The sequence below is a fragment of the Protopterus annectens genome, chromosome 2.part0 (assembly GCF_019279795.1).
Source record: "Protopterus annectens isolate FY-2018-M chromosome 2.part0, PAN1.0, whole genome shotgun sequence".
Classification (NCBI taxonomy): Eukaryota; Metazoa; Chordata; order Ceratodontiformes; family Protopteridae; genus Protopterus; species Protopterus annectens.
Genome location: NC_056728.1, coordinates 1,040,458,644 through 1,040,472,160, shown reverse-complemented (window position 1 = coordinate 1,040,472,160; position 13,517 = coordinate 1,040,458,644).

The following is a 13,517-nucleotide window of genomic DNA, read 5'->3' as shown; positions in this document are numbered from 1 at the left end:
ACACTCACAAGTCAATTTCTTAAATAACAGAATGTTGAAACCTGAACCAACTTTAAAAAATGCTTGAAAGAACCAATGAAGTGCTTACTCTAAGCCATAATTCAGGTAACACCAATCAGCCAGTGACCATAAACACCCCCCCTCTCACTGAAATGCAAGAATTGCTTAGGCGAAACTAAGATGGCCTGGAACATGTGCTCAGACACACAGCCTCTACAAACAAACAGCTAGGACCAAAACTCAAGCCTTAATATGGAAGATGCTACAACTACCCACACTATGTAGGTAAAAAACAACTGCAGAACTCTTTATTACAGCAGAAAAGCAGCACTGAGCCTTTAAATGAAAGCTTTTAACAGATAAAGCTGCAAGGAGACTCTAGAGAATGCTTTTAACTGCAAAAATATAAGTTATATGATACACTCTTTGGCAGGAAATCAGAACAAACAACCCCAAACAGATGCTTAACAAATGTAGAAAATTTCCAATTAATGCCTCATACACAGTGAAACTAGTTAGAAAAGTATGCAGCAGAAGATAAAAGTGCTATAAATAACTCATAAAAAAATGAAAAAAACAGGATACTTAATGTTATATATATCACAGATCAGGGTTTGCTCAGTGTCTTTTTTCCGATTAGCTCAGTGTGAAATGGCAGAAACACTCACAAGTTAACTTCTTAAGTAAAAGAAAGTTGAAACCTAAAACAACTTTAAAAAAGCTCGAAAGAACCAATAAGGTGCTTACTCCAAGCAGTAGTCGAGGTAACCCCAATCAGCCAATGACCATAAACACTCCCCTCTCACTGAAATGCAAGAATGGCTTTGGCTAGACTAAGATGGCCTGGAACATGTGCTCAGATACTAAGCCTCTACAAACAAACACCTAGGCCCAAAACACAAGGCTGATTATGGACAATGCTAAAACTACCCACAACCCACACTGCTTAAGTAAAAAAAAAAAAAAACTGCAGAAATGTTTATCACAGCAGAAAAGCAGCAGTGAGCTTTTAAATGAAAGTTTTAAAGAGATAAATTTGCAAGGAAACTCTAGAGAATGCTTTTAACTGCAAACAAATAAGTTATATGATGCACTCCTTGGCAGGAAATCAGAACAAACAAATCCAAACGTGTGTTTAACAAATGTAGAAAATTTCCAATTAATCACATACAGTGAAACTAGCTAGAAAAGTATGCAGCAGACAATAAAAGTGCTATAAATAACTCATGAAAATAAGCAAAAAACAAGATATTTAATGTTATATCTCGCAGATCAGGGCTTGCTCAGTGCCCTTCCTTCGATCAGTTCAGTGTGAAATGGTGGAAAAACCCTCACACGTTAACTTCTAAAGTGACAGAAAGCTGAAACTTGAAACAACTATAAAAAAGCTCAAAAGAACCAATGAAATGCTTACTCCAAGCTGTAGTCCAGATAACCCCAATCAGCCAATGACCATAAACACTCCCCTCTCACTGAAATGCAAGAATGACTTTGGCTGAACTAAGATGGCATGAAACATGTGCTCAGACACACAGCATCTACAAGCAAACAACTAGGCCCAAACAACAAGCTTGTATATGGACAATGCTACAACTACCACACTACTTAGGTAGAAAAAAAAACTGCAGAAATGGTTGTCACAGAAGAAAAGCAGCAGTGAGCCTTTAAATAAAAGTTATAAACAGACAAAGTAGCAAGCAGACTCAAGAGAATGCTTTTAACTCAATCAAATAAGTTATATGATACACTCCTTGGCAGGAAATCAGAACAAACAAACCCAAACAGCTGTTTAACAAATGCAGAAAATTTCCAGTTAATACCTCACACACAGTGAAACTAGCTAGAAGTATGCAGCAGACAATAAAAGTACTATAAATAACTCGTAAAAATGAAAGCAAAAAAGAAAATACTTCTTAGGATTTCCCTCTGTCTTCCCCCCTTGGCTGACCTGGTGTGACTTTGTCTGAACTCTACAGTTCCCTACAAAACGGTGTCTACAGGACTGCAATCAGTTGTTTTCAACATTTAAACAGACTGAACTCTACAGTTCCCTACAAAACGGTGTCTACAGGACTGCAATCAGTTGTTTTCAACATTTAAACAGACTGAACTCTACAGTTCCCTACAAAATGGTGTCTACAGGACTGCAATCAGTTGTTTTCAACATTTAAACAGAGTAGGTTACACAAAAAGCATTTGTTAAGCTTTCACTTACAGTGCTTTGTAATTAAGCAGGTCACCATATTGGTCAGCCATAGGGCTCTTTGTTTCTACTTGAGTGGTTGCCTCCTTCCCCTGTAACTGCAGTAAATTGACTCTTACATTAGAGCTGTAATACTTACCTTATAGCTTTAGGACACCTTAGGAAACCTTGTAAACTGCAATAGCCCCGCTGCGTTTGCCCTCGCTATGCTCAGGCTCTCTTCGCTCCCCTCCCTGCCCCCAATTCCCTCCCACCCTCAGTACCTCTAAATTTAAAGTACTATAGCCACTCCCCCACTTTCTAGATCCTATCTGCTTTCATCTGGGATAATTCCACCCACCCCTATTCTACTACCTACATTTAATAGCACCTATTAGCTTTCATCTGGCATTCTCCCATCTCCCCTTCCAGTACCTTTACCTCACCACTCTATCTTCTGGTGTTGCATCACCAGGTAAAACAGTTCCTTCACTCACTAGCTGAATCACATATAATGATATACTCCTCTTTACTACCCCTCTTGTTCACACCCCTCTTGTTCACACCATACCTCCTTACCTTGTATGAAAACCAATTTCTTATGGGATTTCAGGTCCCAAAAGGCCATACTATCACCCCAGCTGTAAATCCTTCCACCTTCAACCATACTTACAGTACCAGATCCTATCCAACATCTTGTTCAGTCTATCAACATCTCAACCCCAGGCACATTAGCTCTAGATCCAAACACTACCACAAACTAATAAACAAATTCCTGAAGTTCATCACCAAGTATAGACTCAACCTAATACTTGGTGGTGATATTCACCCAACCCTGGCCCACTCACTTCAGATACACATACCCCTCTACTTGTAATGTAAGCTACAAACCTACAATTTATAGGCCAACTAACTCTCTCCTAGTCTGTCATCTCAATATTAGAAGCATTAATAACAAGGTACATGAATTGCATGCACTTCTGGATGTCCACTCCCCTGAGATTCTCTGTTTATCTGAAACCTGGTTAAAACCTAACGCTAAAGACAATGAAGTGTTACCAACTGGGTACAACATACACAGGCTGGATCGTGCTTCGAGGAAGGGGGGTAGGGTAGCTGTACTCTATAAATCTGAGTTGAATGTCACCATAGATGTAAAACAACCTCCTCAGATTTATAACTCTGAGATTCTTGCCACCAAATTGCAACTTAATAAAAATAAATGCATTAATATCATCTGTATGTACATTCCCCCAGGTAACAATATATCTACATTTGAAGATATCCTGCACTGGTTATCATGTCACTACCCCCAAGAAACCCTACTACTTGGAGACTTTAACATAGACTGGGGCACCTGTTCCTTAGAATCCCCAACCACCCATATTAACCTGCACCTTGCAAACATTCTGTCTAGATACTGGAGCCCTCCAGTGGTTTCAATCCTACCTGAATGGTCGACAGCAGGCTGTCCTCTGGCAGAACAAACTCTCTAACCTTCTACCTAACACCCTTGGAGTACCACAAGGCTCTATACTAGGGCCCTTGCTGTTCTCCATCTTCATTAACGATCTTTATACTGTCATCCCAAAAGTCAGCTGTATCCAGTATGCTGATGACTCTACTCTGATTTGCTCAGCTACATCTCCAGTAGAGTTATGGTCAGCTATCCAGACCACCTTTAATACAATAGAAAACTGGCTTTCTGAACATCGTCTGATCCTAAATCCCCAAAAAACTAAAATGCTGTTATTTTCACCAACACATAGGTCTACCGCTTTCACCTTTACCATAAAATCAAATGATGGCACAATAATCTCCCCTGACCCATCTACAAAACTATTAGGTGTCATCATAGACAATAATCTCAAATTTGACCTACATGTTAACCAAACTATCAAAACCATCAATAAAAAACTAGGGTCACTTTACAGAATAAAAGCCTTCCTAACCCCTCCAGCTAAAATTGCCATAGCTCACTCTCACCTTCTTTCAACCCTTCTGTATGCATCCCCTCTACTCTCGAATTTGAACAAGACTGTCCTTAACAAACTCTCAATTTGCTACAACCACATTGCCAGGTTTGCCACTGGGCTGCCTTTTAGGACACATCATTGCATCAATCTAAATCAGCTTGGTTGGCTTGAACTACCTAGCCTAATCCAGTATAACCAACTGATTATGGCCTATAAAATCCTCTATAATCCGGACAATACTCCTGCACTTAAAAATATCATCACCCCCTATAACAATCCTAGACCACTTCGATCCTCTAACAAACTACTAATTCAGACTAGCAAAATTAATAACACAGCCGGTGATTCTCTCTTTGCAAACTCTGTAAGTAGATCCTGGAACTCACTTCCAGCTGATATTACCTTACTTTCCACCTTAGGTCAATTTAAAACTAGACTCAAACAACATTTGTCACTTAACTGGCTATGTCAATGTATCAAGTCTGGCTAACTCGAATGTGTAAAAATCTGTTAACCAGTTTACTGTGTAATTTAATTTAATCCTGACTTGTGCTCAGGACTAACTTTAACCTGTGGAACTTGTTTAACTTGCTTACTTATGTAATCTCTGTAAATAATCTGTTTGTAATATGTAATGCTGGTATTATGTAATGCTGTATCTGCTTACCCTTGGAGCTTTTCTCCCCGGGCCCCCACTGAAAATGGACATGCATCCAGTCGGACTATCCCGGTCAACAAATGTAAAATAAAATAAAAAAATAAAATAAAAATAGATACTTAATGTTATGTATCGCAGTTCAGGGTTTGCTCAGTGCCCTTCCTCTGATTAGCTCAGTGTGAAATGGGAGAAACACTAACAAGTTAACTTCTTAAGTAACAGAATGTTGAAACTTAAAACAACAAAAAAAAAAACTCGAAAGAACCAATAAGGTGCTTACTCCAAGCCATAGTCAAGGTGACCCCAATCAGCCAATAACCATAAACACTCCTCTCTCACTGAAATGCGAAAATGGCTTTTGCTAAACTAAGATGGCCTGGAACATGTGCTCAGATACATAGCCTCTACAAATAAACAGCTAGACCCAAAACACAAGTCTGAATATGGACAATGCTAAAACTACCCACACTGCTTAGGTAGAAAAAACTGCAGATATGTTTATCACAGCAGAAAAGCAGCAGTGAGCCTTTAAATGAAAGTTTTAAAGAGATATATTTGCAAGAAGACTTTAGAGAATACTTTTAACTGCAAACAAATAAGTTATATGATACTCTCCTTGGCAGGAAATCAGAAAAAAAACAAATGCAAACAGGTGCTTGACAAATGCAGAAAATTTCCAATTAATACCTCACATACACTGAAACTACCTAGAAAGGTATGCAGCAGACAATAAAGGTGCTATAAATATCCCATAAAATATGAAAAAACAGGATACATAATGTTATATATCACAGATCAGGGTTTGCTCAGTGCCCTTCCTCCGATTAGCTCAGTGTGAAATGGGAGAAACATTCACAAGTAAACTTCTTAAATAAATGAATGTTGAAACCTGAAACAACTTTAAAAAATGCTTGAAAGAAGCAATGACCATAAACAATCCCCTTGCACTGATATCCAAGAATGGCTTTGGCTAAACTAAGATGGCCTGAAACATGTGCTCAGACACACAAACTCTTCAAACAAAACCCTAGGCCAAAAACACAAGCCTGAAAATGGACAATGCTACAATTACCCACACTACTTAGGTAGAAAAAAAACTGCAGAAATGTTTACCACAGCAGAAAAGCAGCAGTGTGCCTTTAAATGAATATTTTAAACAGATAAAGTAGCAAGGAGACTCTAGAGAATGCTTTTAAATGGAGAAAAATAAGTAATATGATACACTCCATGGCAGGTAATCAGAAAAACAAACCCAAACAGCAACTTAACAAATGCAGAACATTTTCAATTAATGCGTCACTCACAGTGAAACCAGCTAGAAAAGTATGCAGCAGACAATAAATGTGTTATAAACAACTCATGAAAATAAGCAAAAAACAGGATATTTAATGTTATATCTAGCAGATCAGGGTTTGCTCACTGCTCATCCTCCAATCAGCTCAGTGTGAAATGGTAGAAACACTCACAAGTTAACTTCATAAGTAACAGAATGTTGAAAGCTGAAACAACTTTAAAAAATGCTTAAAAGAACAATTGAGGTGCTTACTCCAAGCCATAGTCCAGGTAACCCCAATCAGCCAATGACCATAAATACTCCCCTCTCATTGAAATGCAAGAATCGCTTTGGTGAAACTAAGATGGCCTGGAACATGTGCTCAGACACACAGCCTCTACAAACAGCTAGGGCCAAAACTCAAGCCTGAATATGGAAAATGCTACAACTACCCACACTACTTAGGTAGAAAAAAAACTGCAGAAATGTTTATTACAGCAGAAAAGCAGTAGTGAGCCTTTAAATGAAAATTTAAACACATAAAGTTGCAAGGAGACTCTAGAGAATGCTTTTAATGGCAAACAAATAAGTTATATGATACTCTCCTTGGCAGGAAATCGGAACAAACAAACCCAAACAGGTGCTTAACAAATGTAGAAAGTTTCCAGTTAATACCTCACACACAGTGAAACTAGCTAGAAAGGTATGCAGCAGGCAATAAAAGTACTTTAAATAACTTATAAAAATAAGCAGAAAACAGGATACTTAATGTTATGTATCGCAGATCAAGGTTTGCTCAGTGCACTTCCTCTGATTAGCTCAGTGTGAAATGGCAGAAACACTCACAAGTTAACTTCTTAACTAACAGAAAGTTGAAACCTAAAACAAATTTAAAAAAAACTTGAAAGAACCAATAAGGTGCTTACTCCAAGCCGTAATCGAGGTAACCCCAATCTGCCAATGACCATAAACACTCCCCTCTCACTGAAATGCAAGAATGGCTTTGGCTAAACTAAGATAGCCTGGAACATGTGCTCCATTAAGACGCTTCTACAAAGAAACAGCTATGCCCAAAACACAAGCCGGAATATGGACAATACTAAAACTACCCACACTGCTTAGGCAGAAGAAAACTGCAGAAATGTTTATCACAGTAGAAAAACAGCAGTGAGCCTTTAAATGAAAGTTTTAAACAGAGACTGGAGCAAGGAGACTCTAGAGAATGCTTTTAATTGCTAACAAATATGTTATATAATACACTCCTTGGCAGGAAATCAGAAAAACAAATGCAAATAGGTGCTTAACAAATGTTTAAAAGTTCCAATTAATACCTCACACACAGTGAAACTAGCTAGAAAAGTATGCAGCAGACAATAAATGTGCTCTAAATAACTCATAACATATGAAAAAACAGAATACGTAATGTTATATATCACAGATCAGGGTTTGCTCAGTGCCTTTTCTCTGATTAGCTCAGTGTGAAATGGGAGAAACACTCACAAGTTAACTTCTTAAATACCAGAATGTTGAAACCTGAATCAACTTTAAAAAACACTTGAAAGAACCATTGAGGTGCTTACTCCAAGCCATAGTCCAGGTAACCCCAATCAGCCAAAGACCATAAACACTCCCCTCTCACAGAAAAGCAAGAATAGCTTTGGCAAAACTAAGATGGCCTGAAACATGTGCTCAGACGCACAGCCTCTACAAACAAACAGCTAGGACCAAAACACAAGCCTGAATATGGAAAATGGTACAACTACCCACACTACTTAGGTAGAAAAAAATGCAGAAATGTTTATTACAACAGCAGCAGTGAGCCTTTAAATGAAAGTCTTAAACACATAAAGGTGCAAGGATACTCTAGAGAATGCTTTTAACTGCAAACAAATAAGTTATATGATACACTCCTTGGCAGGAAATCAAAACAAGCAAAACCAAACAGGTGCTTAACAAATGTAGAACATTTCCAATTAATACCTCACACATAGTGAAACTAGCTAGAAAGGTATGCAGCACACAATAAAAGTGCTATAAAATCTCTTAAAAATAAGAAGAAAACAGGATACTTAATGTTATATATATATATATATCAAAGATAAGGGCTTGCTCAATGCCCTTCCTCCAATTAGCTCAGTGTGAAATGGCAAAAACACTCACAAGTTAACTTCTTAACTAACAGAAAGTTGAAACCTGAAAGAACTTTTAAAAAAGCTCGAAAGAACCAATGAGGTGCTTACTCCAAGCCATAGTCCAGGTAACCCCAATCAGCCAATGACTATAAACACTCCCCTCTTACTGAAATGCAAGAATGGCTTTGGCTAAACTAAGATGGCCTAAAACATGCTCAGACACACAGCCTCTACAAACAAACAAATAGGCCCAAAACACAAGCCAGAATAGGTTCATAGATTCATAGGTTGGTACTAGGCTATCTGCCCAAAGGCATTTATAAGCCTAGTCAGAATGTGATGGCTTTCGCCGCCCCCTTAGATTAGTTCCCTGTGCCTCTGTCCAGCAGATCCCCAAGGTAAACTTTCTGTTTCCCATCCACTTGTCAAGGTTTCTTTTGAAGAGCGTTAGTGAGAAGCTCTGCCTAATGTAGATTGGGATCTTTTTTCAAAGCATGGGAAGTCTCTGAGACAGGAATCTATCCCTCCAGCATGTCCTATTTATTGTTGTGGTGAGGTTTAGATCCCTAGAGCATGTGGCTCGAGGGGATAAGGTTTTCTTTAGGTGGAGCATGTCCATCAATTCTGGGTTGGACATGACCTTCTATGTCAGGCAGAGATCACCTCTGAGTACGTGGTATGCAACTGAGTACAACTTGAGTTTCTTCAGTTGAGCTGCATAGGGCATCTGTCTGAGGCCATTGATCCTCTTGGTGAGGTACGCCTGTGGCCTTTCCAGCTGTTGCAGGTGTCTTGTAAGGTACATCCCAAATGGGGCATTGTACTCGATGATGGGTCTGATGAGTGATGAGTAGAGGGGCACAATGACCTCTTTTGATCTGGATGCGAACCCTTTTGTGATTAGATGGGCCACATAGAAGGATTTTTCTAACCACTTTGTTAATGCGATTATCAAAGGTGAGGTTACTGTCTACTTGGGTCCCCAGATCCCTTATTACGTCTTCCATATTTATGGGACTACCACCTATGTGGTAGATTGTGGGTACTTTGCTTTTTCCAAAGGGGATGACTATGCACTTTTTGGCATTTAGCTTGAAGCCATGATTTTGACACCAGGTATCAGTCTCAGTGAGACCCTTTTGGGGGATGTCTGTGTCAGCCAGAGAGCCAATTATAGCCCCTAGTTTACAGTCGTCTGCGAACTTGGTCAGCCATAGTCCTTCTGTGCTTGTCTGTACCTCTGAGAAGTATATGCCTAAAAGGAGGGGTCCTAGGACTGAGCCCTGGGGAATGACACTTGTAACCAGTTTAGAGTCGGACCTAGCTCCTGCAACTCTCACCATGTGAGTTCTGTACATGAGCCAGTTGGCAACCCGTCTTGTGAAGTAGGGGTTTATGTTCAGGCTGTTGAGCTTGTCTATAATACCAGAATGGGGAATGGTGTCGAAGGCCATAGCAAGGTCTAGGTAGGCTGTGTGCACCACCTTTCCCTTGTCTATAGCCTTGGTAACTGTCTCAAAGAAGTCCACCAGGTTTAGGAGGCATGATCTGCCCTTAACAAAGCCAAACTGGGTAGGGTCCAGTGTTTGGAGGTTCCCACTGTCTCTGTTAATGAGTTCCATGATGATGCGTTCCATAGCCTTGCAAACCAAGCTAGTCAGGCTTATAGGGTGATAGTTCCAGGGGTCTGTTGTGGCTCCACCTTTGTGGAGCAGAATAATCATTGCTGTGCGCCACTCTATGGGTATGTAGCCTGTGGAGAGGCTGAGTTTGAACAGTGTGTTTAGGTATAGGGTTAGTTCGTCTTTGAACTCATGTATGACGCAGCCTGGGCCACCGTCCGGTCCCATTGATGCTGTGTTTTTGGCTTAGGAGAGGGCTGTTTTAACCTGAGTGCCTGTGATTTCAGGGATTCTACATTCTTCTCGTATGGTTATGGGCCCTTTTGGGGGTGAGAGAGTGGTGAAGTTTGCACTGAACCTGTCTGCAAAGATGTTGGTGATATCGGTTGTTTCAGTGTATTTTGTGCCATTCTTCACTAACTCCAAGCTGATCTGAGCATTGCCACTTAGATTTTTGACATAGCTAAAGAATGCCTTGTGGTTATCTTTGGAGTCCTTGGCAATTTTTCTTTCAAAGCTCACCTTGGATGATTTTATGAGGGATCGTAGCTTCTTGCTGATACTGATCAGGGATGTCTTCCCTTCTTGGGATTTTACTTTTTTCTGTACTAGTTTCCTCCTTCTATTGTATAGCTTGTTTATTGGCAGGAGTCCACCAGACTGGTTTCCTTTTCTTGGAGGAGTGAGTCTCGGTTTTGCTTGGGATGGCACGATCCATGCATTCTTGTAGCTGCCCGTAGAATGTATCAGTAAAGGATTTTGCAGCTTGGACAGTGTTATCCTTCAGCATGGGGGCTTTGAAACTTTCCACCTCGGTCTTAAGTAATGTGAAGTTTGCTTTTGAAAATTTTTTCACGGTGGTTTTCTTGTCCAGGGGTGGGGGCGGAATATGGATATCCAAAGTGATTTGTTTATGGTTAGATCTAACCAGCGAGGGGTTGACCTCTGGTGTGGAACACCGGTCGCCCATATTGGTGATGATCAGGTCCAATATGTTGTCACCTCTGGTGAGAGTGTTGACAAGTTGTACCAGGGCATTTGAGTTTATAAATTCTAGGAAAATTTGGGCAAGGGAGTTAGTACTTGAGTATTTCTCCTAGTTAATGTTCGGGTAATTGAAATCACCTAATATTAGGGTGTTTGGTAGGACCTTTATGTTTCCCAATGTTTCCAGAAATGTGGAATGGGGGTCCTGAGACATGGTGGGTGATCTGTAGCAAGCTGCAATTTGAATTGCAGTATTGCCCATTGTTAGTTCAACGTGGATGATCTCTGAAGCATCGTGCTGTGCCACTAACCTGGAGGTGTGGGTATTCTTGATGAATATGGATACGCCCCCGCTTTCTGTATTTTGGTTTGGGTTCTGTGGCCAAAATGTATGGTATGAGTTGTAGCTTGGTAGTGCTGGCGTGCTCTCTGGAGCCTTAAACCAGGTTTATGTTACTACACATATCTCAATGTTCTCCATACTGAGGAGTGCCTTGAGTGCGTGCATTTTGAGGTTTAGACTTCTGGCATCGAGTAGCATTACCCTCGGTTTTTTGTTACTTGTGCTATTTACGGCAGTGGGTTTGTCTTTTGAGCCTTGCCTAAAAAGGCACTATGGGGGTGGCAAGAGCCTTGGCCAGTATTCAAAAGCCTAAGGGTGACAGGTGCAAGCCGTCTCTAGTGAAGCAGTGTGGCTTGTTGAGCATGTCATCCCAGGTGGACAGACACTGGATCCCCTTTGAATGACACCAGAAACTTAGCCAATTGTTGAAATCGAGAATTTTTTCTTTATACCGTGGTATCATTCTTGGGAAGGGCGGGATGCTACTCAGGGTCAGGGTCATACCGGTCTGGGCTACGTGATCATAAAGTTCTTCCATGTCTCTCTTCATGTAGTCCGGGGAGGTACAGCTCAGGTCATTCACACCAACATGGATAATGACAGAATCATATTTGTACTTGTTCTGGAGTGACCTGAGTGCTTGTGTTATGTGGTGGATCCTGGCATCTGACAGGCAGCTAACAGTAACCTTCTCCTTATTCAGCCTAGTGAGTGGGACGTCAGTGTGCCTGACTATAGAGTCACCTATTACTAGTATGTTGGGTATGTTATTTTGCCTTAAGGGCTGTGATTGCATGGCACACTGGTTTTGTGAAGTATGTGTTTCATAGTTTGTGTTGGGGGGGTGAAGGTTGCTTGGATGTTTGCTTTGGATGTCTCTGTTGGTTTTGCAGATTTTTATTTAGAGCCTCCGAGTATGTTTTCATGTATTTATGTGTGTTATTTGCCAGTGCTGGTTTAATGGATCTATGTAAGACTGGTGGTGTGATGCAAGTATTTCCCTTCTCCTCTTGACTGTCTGATCCAGTCTTGGGTTGAGAGAGCTTAGCCTCTAGTTTGGCTGTATAAATGCATCTGTCGCATGTATTAGTGTTTGGTGGTAGGAGGAGGGGGTTGTCTGTGTACATGAGGCAGTTGTAACATTGTCGCAAAATGCCCAGATTCACCAGTTGGACTGGAGAGTACACCTGAAACTGCCCTTTGGACATGCCTGGATAGGTACAGTGAACTGTTTTTCTGGATGGCTGGTAAGGTTGAATAGAGAGCTTTGTCCTTCTGTTCAGTACAGGAGGGTCTAGTACTAGGGTTTATAAGTGCTTGCTATAAGTTTTGAGCAAGTGCCGGGCTGAGAAATGAATAGCTTGAGTGCTTAAGTTGAAATTTTGTCTAGTTCCAAGGGAAAAATTGAAAAGGAGACTGTGTAGAGCCGGCAATAATTTTACCCTAACTAACCCACACTGCCCGGCGTGCAAAACCGGGCAAATACGGTATTTATAGTAGGGAAAAGAAAGAGATAGAAATTAGCCCACAATGACCAATAAACTACTAATGTCTGGGCTGAAACCACTCCTCCAGGGACAGATAGGCTGCTCAAAGCTCCCCTCACTCACAGGTGAACAGAGAAACGTCCTTCCATCCAAGTAAGGTATGGGCAAAAACAGAGATTGGTAACACAGCCTTGAATTCAGCACTAACCTTTAAACTGGACTATACTAGCTTAGAAAGGCGGGAAGCAAGTATATATATATATATATATATATATATATATATATATATATATTGTATATATATTTTTTTTGTTTGCTTTTTTTTCAGAAAATAAAGCAGATACACTCAAAAAACAGTTTAAAAGCACAGAAAAAGATACTTATTGTTATATATTGCAGATCAGAGTTGTAGTCAATGCCCCCAGTAATAAAGTAGGAAGAAACACAAATACAGGAAAAGCAGATGAATAAAGTGCAATGTTTTATATATATATATATATATATATATATATATATATATATATATATATATATATATATATATATAACAATATTAAACAAACAAACTGACTTAAACAAGTTACCCAATTAACCAGAAAAAAGCTCAAAACTGAGCCCTATTCCAGCAGTCTTCAATCAGGCAAGTTCTAACTGCACACCCCTGCTTACTGGAGCCTTCTCCAATAAAAGATGGCCTGGATCAGTGCTCAAGTTATACAAACAAAGCTAGATTGAGCAGGCCTGAATCTGGTCTATGCTGCAGCAACAAGGTGCACCAATTTCAGAAAGAAACAGCTCAAATAAGCAGTCACAATAAGCATGTGACCAGAAATTCCCAGCTCAGAAGGGCAGAATCC